Source organism: Lontra canadensis, unplaced genomic scaffold (genome assembly GCF_010015895.1).
Source record: "Lontra canadensis isolate GAN:19392208 unplaced genomic scaffold, GSC_riverotter_1.0 scaffold99, whole genome shotgun sequence".
Classification (NCBI taxonomy): domain Eukaryota; kingdom Metazoa; phylum Chordata; class Mammalia; order Carnivora; family Mustelidae; genus Lontra; species Lontra canadensis.
This window is the reverse complement of record NW_022631093.1, coordinates 1,577,456-1,587,944: the sequence shown is the minus strand read 5'-3', so window position 1 is coordinate 1,587,944 and position 10,489 is coordinate 1,577,456.

Genomic DNA, 10,489 nt, shown 5'->3' with positions numbered 1-10,489 from the left:
AGGCAAAGACTTGAACAGCTAACCTCCACTGAGCAGCACTTAGCAAATGCTGGGCACTCAGTTCTTTTCCCTGGTTGACTCATTTAATCCTCACAGTGAACCTGTGGGGCAGGTATTATTATTACCACCGTTTCACAGCTAAAGAAACTGAGGCTCAAGGAAGCTGAGTTCCCCAAAGCTAGGAAGTGACATCACCAGGATTGAATGCAAGCAGGTGTGTCTGATCCCAGAGGCTGAGCACTAGAAAGTAATAGATTAAGAGGTGATGCAGGCTGATGGGAAGGGGGCAGTATGGTGAGGATAAAATGGAGCCATTGGAATTTTTGACTAGAGGCCACTGGTGCCTCTGGGGTAGCCTTTTTAGTGTGCAGTGAGGGTAGAAGCTGGTGGTGGTGGGCTGAGGAATGAGTGAAGGTGGGACAGAGGATAGTGGATTATTTGAAGTTTTATTCTGAAGGGAAGGGGAGAGATAGGGGCAGCTAGAGGAGTCAGGGAGACAGAAGGATCTTTCCAGACAGGGAAGCTTGGAAATCCTTCTGCTGGAGGTGAGATGAGAATGGGCTGGACAGTTGGACGCAGGCCAGTGCAATGGGTGCCCGAAGGGCATGCACACGGGGGGGGGGGGGGCTCCCTGCATTGGGCATCACATGCTCACCCAAGCAGAAGGCTCAGGGAAAGGCCACCAAGGTGGGCCCAGTCCATCCAGGAGGGAGGGTGTAATGGATTGTGTCCGCTGCTTTGGTGGCAGGAGAAGAAAATGGTTTCTGTGTTCCCTGTGAAATAAGAGGCACAGTCAGCTCCTGAAGTTTAGGGAGGTGGGGTCAGAGGCACAGAGGGTGTCCTGGTTGGGAGTCTGTTAGCTGACTGCCTCAGGATGGCCTTAAGGGGCTAGTAGCCTTGGCTTAAAAGACAAGAAGTTTGGGAGAATCCAAAGCCTTTCTGTTCCAAGGTGGAGGGCCCCTGAGGCTGGGGCATGAGGCCATGGTGGGCAGAGAAAGGAGCAGGATGGCCAGAGCAAGGCAGGCAGGAGGTAGTGGGCCCAGTCCCCCTAGAGAGGCCCCTGGAGTGCAAGCCAGTGCTTACTCCTGGTCAAGGAACAGAGTTACATTCCACAAAGCAAACGTTCTTCAGAGGGGCTGCTCAGCTGTTGTTGTAGGGGACGACCAGGTATCCTCCCCAGGGCTTCTGCAACCTCTCAGGGCAACCAGGAGCCTGACCCTCCTTTGGGAGTCTCCTTTGAGGTTTGCCTTGGCTCTAAGGCAGCTGCTTCAGGTCCATTCGCAGAAACCCCTTCCTTCTCCCGCAGGCAAAAGTCATGCCCATCCCCTTAAGAGAAGCCTGGCCTCCTATAAAAAATTGATTCTCCCCCTGGTGTTTCTATCAGCCCAGCCTAGGGAAAGCTTCCTCTGCAGACTGGGCTTATTGCAATCAGGAAGGGAAATGAGCTGAGGGTGCCCAGCCCTGTGTGGCATAAGGGAGGCCCTGCTAGAGCTGGGGTGGGAGAGCCAGCCCAGGACTGCTGACTGGAGTGTGCAGAAAAGGGACCCTATGGCTTTCAGGGTGGATTTCTGTGCCCCATCCAACGGATCCCTGTAGGCCTATGGTCTGGATTCACTCAGAATGGGGCACAGTGTTCAAAGTTGTGGCCCTTGGGGCCCATCCATATCTCCTCCTTCCTGTCACTCACCCACTCAACCCCACAGGCCTGGTGGAATTTTCTGGGGTCTCCACCACCAACAGGGACCCAGACTTCAATCATCATGGCAGACTCCCCTGATACCCTCTCTTTGGCATCCTGTGTCAGATTCCGTCTGTCTGTGACCTCAGTCATGCTTCCGCTGGTAGCCCTGACCACACTACTTGATCTTGCCATTACACAAGGCAGCTCCAGGCTTCTGGCTTGCCAAGCAGTACCATCAGGTTTCACATGCTCACCTGAGCAGAAAGAGCTTTGGGAAAAGGGAGGTCTGGCCTCCTGTCCCACCCAGCTCTGCACTCCTCACCCAGGGCCCACATAGTCTCACCCTGTGCACCCTCAGCTTTCTACCCGGTGCTGAGGATGTGGCCTTCTGGAGGCCCATTGGTGCCAAGTGGACCTCCTCCCCAAGTCCAGTCTCAGAGAGGATAAATGGAAAACTGCAGTTGAAAATAATAAGCCTGATGAGGAAGAAGGCTTAAAATGGGGCAGCCTCACTCTGTCTGGACAATCGGGGGAGACTGAAGAAGGGAAGGCTAAGCTCTCTGAAGGCTGCTATGGAACCATATGTGTTAGAGAGGAAGCACTCCCAGGCAGTTGGGTGTGAGGATGCAGGCATGCTGTCTGTCAATCTCAAGTCTCCTAGCCTCAGCTCTGACATCCGGTAATGGGGTAGCCATGTCAATCTTGTTACTTACAAACATATGTGCATTCAGTGCCTACTACTCTCTTGTTGCCCACGTGGAACACAGAGCTTTGGGACATGCATTCCTATTATGTCCATAAAGCCAGAAGTCAGGTGAGGGACAGACATACAGGGCCCTCAGCCCCACACTCCCCATTCTTACTGACACTGCCCCAAAACTGTAGGATGACTTAGATGCTGGTAACACAGTGTTCCAGATGCTCATGAATTGCTCTTCTAAGTGGTTAAGCCTTCCCGCAGGTGGTTAGCCATGGAGATGATGTTGCCAGGCAGAATCTTGGCTGCCTCGCAGGCAGAGAAGGGGAGGCCAGGAAAGGTGGCTGGCAGAGAGCCAGAGCTTTCCAGGTGACAGCAGGACCAGATCCTGGCTGGGCACAAGCAGGCCCAGGTGAGCCTCTTCAGAGCCAGGTTGCCCACTCCGTCTGGTGAGCAGAGGCTCTTATCTTCCTTGGTGAGGTGAGGTGAAAACCTTTGAGAATGTTTTTTCAAGTTTTACTGATCATGAGTTCCAGAAAATGATGAATAAGTTGATATGTTTGTCATGGAGGTTCCCTATCAGACAAGGGTATCAGCCCATCCGGGGCTTCTCTGAACATCCCCCACCACCCCATTTCCCGCCTTGCCCCCCCATTCCCCACAGTGGGTCTATAAAAGAGAAAGCCAGCTGGGCCACTCCAGATTCCTACAGCCAGGGAGGACCACATTAGCTCCCAGAAACTCAAGATGTGGAGAACCCTCTGCATTCAGCTTCTCCTCATCTTCCTTCCCTTTGGCCTCCCCAGATCTGTGTCCATAAGGGTCTCCAGCACCCAGGCTCCGGGCTGCTGCAAGTACTGGAGCACCATCTCTGAAATCTGCTCTAAGCTGAACTCTAGCTCTGTGAGTAGCTGGTGACTCCCTGGGCATGGGCAGGGACGGCCTGGCAGTCTCAGGCCAGGGACACTCACGGTTCTCTCTCTTTTCCCCTGCAGACACCTGAAGACATTAATCTGCGGCTGGCACTGCAGGTGAGGGCTCAGGCCTCAGTCCCCTCCAGGGACTGCCATTGTGTGGCTGGTCCCTGCCCTGGGCTGGGGTGTGTTTGGGTGAGGCACCCCTGGCTGGTCACACCTGGGCCTTAATCCTCTATCTGGCATTTTAAGTGCAGATACTTCCATTGGCCTCTTTGGCTTGTGTGGGGGTTGCATAGCAGATGCTTATTCCCAAGAGTGGGAATTCTAAAATTGTATCTTGCCAAAGCTGGCCTCCATTCCTTTGGGTTCTTCTGGTGGCTGGTTCATGAAGTTCTCCAGTCACCCAGGCTCCTTTTGCAGCTCATCTCGAGCCAGGTGGTAAGATGGGCCCTGCCTTGATTGGGGTTTGCTGTGCCCCTGGGGTGGCTGGGTTCTTCCTGGTCTGGGACAGGACAGGGCACCAATGTGGAAAGCTAGGAGAGGTGGCAGAGGGTGCTGGTGAAGGCATCACAGAAAAGAGGCAGGAAGGATTACACCCAAGACCATGAGAAGGACAGCCCCTCCTGAGCCCTCCCTTATCACTCCTTATCCTACAGAGTGATTACCTTCTGGCATCTAACCTGGCTGCTTTCCGGCTCATCTCACAGGACATCATCAGTGGCTCTAATGAGTCCTTATTCATCAGTAAAAATCTGGAGGACCTAGAGGTGTGTGAGGTTGGGGAAGATCTCTCTGGCACTGGGTCTCCAGGACCCCAAAGGAGCCCACTCTGGGTCAGTGTGCATGGCCTGGTTTTGCTTTTTCTCAAAGAGCAGCAGCATTTTCACCCTTACCCCTCCCCTGCCAATCTGTCCATGGCTGGGGACAGAGTTGCCACCTAGTCCCTTCTTGGGTACGATCACTGGCAGGGGCACACAGAGGCCCCCAAGCTCCTAGTGAGACCCTAGTTGCCTTCCAGCTTTTCCCAAAAGGCTAACTGGCTCTTCCTGTCTCTGGTCTACAGAAATTCCTGCAAACCTTGCCCATGCCTATGCCCACATCCCAGGTAAGCTGCTTAGACCAAGTGTAGAACCTGCTACACCCCTTCTACCTCTTCCTCAACTGACCCAAATTTCTCATTTCTTCTAAGGGAGAAGTGTACATCCAAGCAGAAGATTTTGATGAATTCTCAGGGAAGCTGAAAGTCTTTCTGGAAGCCCTGGATGAATTCCTGATGCGCTTACTGGAGTGCCCAGAAACTTTCAAAGCCTTGTGCAGAAAATCTTAGTCTGGTCCTCTGCATGCTCAGGGCTCAGAATTGGGCTCAGGTCCTGTGTCTCCAACCTTCCTTCTTGGTATGCCAGTGAATGCTCCACTCTGTCATAGATCTCACTGACAATCCTATTTATGTAACAATTTATTTATTGTCCACCCTATTATGGAGTTATTTATTTTAATAATGGAACCCTCTCAGGAACCTTGGAGCAAAGCTCAGAGGGAATATGAAGCCATTTTCATTTGTACCTCAGATTTCAAAAGGGTTCCTCCTCCTCTGTGGAAAATAAATATTTTATGAAAGCTACTTTGTGCCCAGTGTTGTATTTCTAGTGGGTTTCTCTGTCTGATTTGGGTCTGGGTTGCAATTTCCACACCCATAGTTAATTTCTTTAATTCTGTGGTTTTGATTCCTTTCAGGATTCTGTCCCCCCACCCCAACCCCATATTCCCTGTCCTACCCCCTTCCTGGGCTCACCTGGGTCTTTTTCTTCTCCCTGGCTCAGGCACCACCATCAGCCCCAGCCCCTACTCATCCTCTCCCCACTACCCACATCTACCTCTTAGCACCTATCTGCTCCATCCACTTCTCATCACTCCCATGTTCACCCCCCATCCAGACCCAGACCTGTCCACTGGAATTCCCACCACAGCTCCCAGGCCAGACATCTCTCTTCCTGTGTCTCTCAGCAGCCAGAGTGACTAGACACCTCTCTGTCCACAACCCCCTGCTGTTGTCACTCCAGTGACCTACAGTTAACGCACTTAGACCAGCCCCAGGAGAAACACAGCCTAGTTTTTTCCCTAAGGAAATCCCCACTGAGGAATCTTAGGGCTTCCAGTACAGGAAATGAGTCCCCTCACCCCTCTTCAAGCTTTTAGTCCTCTCTAACCCCTCCTGTCCTCCTCTACCTCCTGGTAGCCACACTCAGATGAGAAGACTCTAGTCCACACCACATGATATGAAATAGGCTCCCATTTTCTGTATTCTAAAACTCTCCTTTCAGACTCAATAAAACACAGCTCTAATGGCCAGACACTAAACAAATGAAAGGTTGTCTTCTTCCCCGTCAGCTGTCAACTAGGGGACATTTGCTTGTTCTAAACTACCCTCTCAAGAGAAAATGTCAGTTTAAGAGAATGCTGCATAGGATTTTACCTGTTGTCCTCGAAAAGACAACCAACATCTAAGCTTATACTTCTTTGAGCCAAGAAGACAACCAGTGGGACAGAGTGTCTTGGAGCCTTCTGGCCTCCTACAGTGTGGTAGAGCAAGAATATATGGTTTTCTAAAGCCTAAGTGGAAACCCAGAAGTAAGAAAGGTCTTAAAGCCCCAGTGAAGAAGGCTACCTGTCAGGCAGGGGAACCCAGGAAGAGATGGTAGGATGACCACAGGGGCTGGAGCAGGGGGCTCAGACAAGGTAGAATTAGGGGTTTGCCCTTGGTGTCAAGCTATGGAATAAACAGTTTCCTGCCTGTTCCTTCACAGAATCCCAAAAGATGCACACACATATCCATGGGACCCACCTGCCACAGAGAACCTCACAGCCAGGCAAGTCCAGCTTGAAAAGCAACAACAGGTAAGAGGATGACAGCAGTGCCTGTCCTGTAGGAGAGAGGGTCTCTTTCCATCCTCCTCACTCCAATAGCGCAAAGAAGAAAGGGTCCTAGAAAGGGAGGGAAGAGAAAGATGCAGCCATTCCTGCCCCCACCCCCACCATGGCAGCTCTCTGGGGCAGAACTGGCCAGCCTGGGGGAGGGGAAGAAATGGGTGTCAACCTGGCTCCAAGCTATACCCACTTTTCTTTTATACTGCAAAGGACTCAGGAGTTGGGAACCTGTTCCAGAAGTTGACCAGAGTCAGGAATGGCTGGTAGGAAGGGACACAGATGAAGGCAATGATTGAAAATATACAAGTGCGTGCCAGCCTTCACGGTCCAGTCATTCCACTGCCACTCACAGTCACAGAGTGCGCTCCCCCCTGCTGCTCATGGCCCCTGGGAAGCCCCCCTCCACACTCTTCACCCAGCTGATTGCTTCCACGTATCTTCCTCCTAGTTCAGACGCTCTGCCTAGCTGCTTCTGTGGATCTGTCAGGTACAGAAGCTGGAAGAAGTTCCCTGAGGTAAGAGGACACCTTGCTTGCACCCATTTTCTCCTCTCTGCCTCCCTCTGACTCACACACAGCCTCCTCTGGCCACTTCTTTTGGGAGTTTAAACTCTTTAACTACAGGACTATTATCCTGTCTGTGCTGTACCCAGATGGTGAGTCATTTACCTCCCTGTCTCTTCCTCCCCTCTGCAGACAGGACCCTGTCTTTTGTTTCTTAGGTATCTTTTCTTTAATTTGTAGAAGTTTAAACATTTGAAACATTTGCCTGACGATTGAACACGAACGTTTTCCAAACATCTTTTGTATTGGGTCCCATAGGTTTACAACAGACTCTTTAAACTCTGAGAACTTTTTCAGATTTAACTACTGAGACTCCATCTTATCATTCCAGTTAATGTGTCTGGTGCTCCACGAGGCTGGGATGAGTTGAGGAGGCCCGTGGCCTGGAATGCCACACTGCATTTCTGCCAAGATGTCTATGCCAAAAGGGCCATGATGTCATAGACAGCAGGTGAGAAGTGGAGTTGGAGCTGTGGGTCTCTCTGGTCTTGGTAAGTTAATTGTCCTGGCCTCTCTCATGATCATTGTTTTAACTGCAATTGCCCTAGTTCCTGACTTCGAAACATCTAGTCTATATTTGCATGCCAGTGTCCATAAAGCTATCTTAGTCCATCTGGGCTGCTATAACAAAATACTCTAGGCTGAGTGGCTAAGAAAGCACAGGAATTTATCTCTCACGGTTCTGGAGGCTGGGCAGTCCATCTCCAAGATGCTAACAGATTTGATGTGGGATGAGGGGCTCTTTTCTGGTTCATGGATGTCTATCTTTTCACTCTAACCTCACTTGGAAGTAGAGGCAAGAGAGCTCTCTGGGGCCTCTTTTACAAGGGCACTGATCTGATCCCATTCATGAGGTCTGTGCCCTCATAACCATCACTTCCCAAAAACCCCACCTCCGCATACCATACATTGGGGATCAGATTTCAACACACAAATGTTGGAGAAACAAAAACATTCAGTCTTCAGCAGCAGCATTATTTACAATGGCCAAAGCAGCCTAAGTGTCCATCAGTAGCTGAATGGATAGACATTCAGCCTATACATACAATTGAATATTATTCAGCCTTAAAAAAGAAGGGCATTCTGATACATGCTGCTGTATGGATGAACTTTGAAGATACTCTGCTAAGTGAAAAAAGCCAGAGATAAAGATTAAACCCCACTCACATATTTCTAGTAATCAAATTTTTTTAAAGATTTTATTTAGAGAGAAAGCACACATTCAAGCATGGGGAGGGGTAGAGGGAGAGGGAAAAGCAGACTCCCCACTGAGCTCAGAGCCAGATGTGGAGCTCCATCTCACAGCCCTGAGATCATGACCTGAGCAGAAATTGGGAGTCAGATGCTTAACCCACTGAGCCATCCAGGTGCCCCAATAGTAATCCAATTTATAGAGACAGAAGATAAAAGGATAGTTGCCAGTAGCTGCATGTAGGGGAGAATGGGGCATCATTGTTTCATAGGTCCAGAGCTTCAATTTGGGATGATGAAAAAAATCAGGAGACGGGTGGTGGTAATGGTTGCACAGCAGAATGAATGTACTTAATGTCACTCTACTGTGTCCTTATAAATGGTTAAGATGATAACGTTTATGCTATGTCTATTTCACTACAATAAAAAAAATCTAGTCTGGATGTTTTCTCAGTAGAGCCTGAGAGTCTTCCTGAGTCTCCCCATGGCCCAGGTTGGTCAGTGTAGCAACAAGGCTCTCCCAGCCCCAATCCCAGGGCTCTCTCCACCCTGACCTTCCTCAGCCCAGGGCCCTTGGCTTCTTGCCAGCCTGGTAAATGACTCTTCATACTGAGACTCAGTTCTTGGTCCCTGCACCATATAGCTCTCTGAGCCTCCCCACCCACTCCCAGGGCACTGCTTGCCTTTCTGTATGGCCAGGCTAAACAGACCATCCTCTCTCTGTTCATGAGAGCATGTGGATCCATACAAATGGTGAGGCTATATCAGCTTCCTCCCCGTGCCCCAGGAGGCCTGTGTGGGGACTAGGGGATGGGTCTGGGCGTCCTGGAGGAATAAACATTCTGGGCTTAGCCACCAGGCACTCAGGGTAGTAAGCTGGTAGAAGCACCCCATGAAGACAGCTCTAGAGGTTGGCGACCTGTTGCTCACAACAGGATTTGGCGTAGCCCCAGGTTCCTCTTGCAAATTTCTGTTCTTTCCATTTGATATTTGGGAATGTTGGCTAAGTAAATTTAGATCTCCTGTAGATAACCCTCACAGTAGGAAGAAGAGAGGCTGGTGGAAAAGACCATGATTTTGCCATCTTGCCAAACCCTCTTTGCTCTGAAAGTTCTTCTAGTTCTCTTTGGTTTTCCAGTATTTGAAGTGCAAGAAATTTCATTGATTTTATTGTATTCTTTTAACATTTAACATTTAAAAATGGACTACAGAGCACACATACAAAAAAAGGTATAAAATACATATGCACAGTTTAACAACTAAAGCAGTCACTCATATCACCAGTGCTTGTCAAAGGAAAGAACATCGCACAAACTCCAGAATTCTCCTCACATTTGCCTTCTGATCATAGCTTCCTCCCCTTTGGGGATGCTAACCTATTACCTTGTCTTATGGTAATCAATTTCTTGGTTTTCTTTTAGCTTTGTTACCTTCTTATGCATTCTTAATATACTTTGCCTGCTTTTAAACATTAAGTGAATGGAATGGAGTTGTTTCTAGTCTTTACCGTAAATCTGCTATGAATATTATTCTGGTGCACATGCACATATATTTATTAGAATAGATGAACCCCCATCACCACCACCACCAAGATATCCATGCCCTAATCCCTGGAACCTGTGTATTTGTTACCTTACTTTTGCAGAGATGATTAAGGATTTTGAGATGGGAAGATTATCCTGGATTATCTGGGTAGGCCCAATGGAATCACAAGGGTTAAGAGGGATTCAGGAGGGTAAGATCCAGAGAAGGAGGTGGGATATTGGAAGCAGAGGTCAGAGAAAGAGAGAGGGATTTGAAAAGGCTACACCGAGGGCTTTAAAGATGAAGAAAGAAGTCTCGGGCAAGGAATGCAGGAGGCTTCTAGAAGCTGGAAAATGTTGAAGAAACAGATTATTCCAGAAAGAATGCAACTCTATAATACGTTGATTTTAAGACTTCTCACTTTAGAAGTGTCAAATAATAAAATCCATGTAATTTTAAGCCACAAAGTTTGTGGTTATAAGTGTATACACATAAACCTAGGAGTTGGAATTGCTAGGTTTTGAAATACATTCAACTTCACCAGATAGTGATAAACAATTTCACAATGTTGTACAATTTACATTCCCACCAGCAGTATTTGAATATTCCTGCTGCTCCACATCCTTGCCAACATGTGATATTGTCTGAAATTGTCAGGCTTTTAAAATTTATACCAGTCTGAGAGGCATAAATAACCTCTCACCATGGTTTAAATTTGCCTTGTCTGGATTACTAATAAGGGGTGAGAACGATTTCATGTTTTTTGACCTTTTGGATTCCTTGTATTATGAAGTGCCTATTCAGCATTTTGCCCATTTTTTTTCCCCCCTGGAATTTTCTGCAATTTTCTTATTTGCAGGATTTCTTTAAATATTCTGGATACCAGTGTTTGTGGATTATACATGTTGCAAATATCTTTCACTGTTTCTTATCTCATCACTCTATGGTATCTTTTGAGGAACCAAAGTTCTTTGTTTTAATATTCACATCT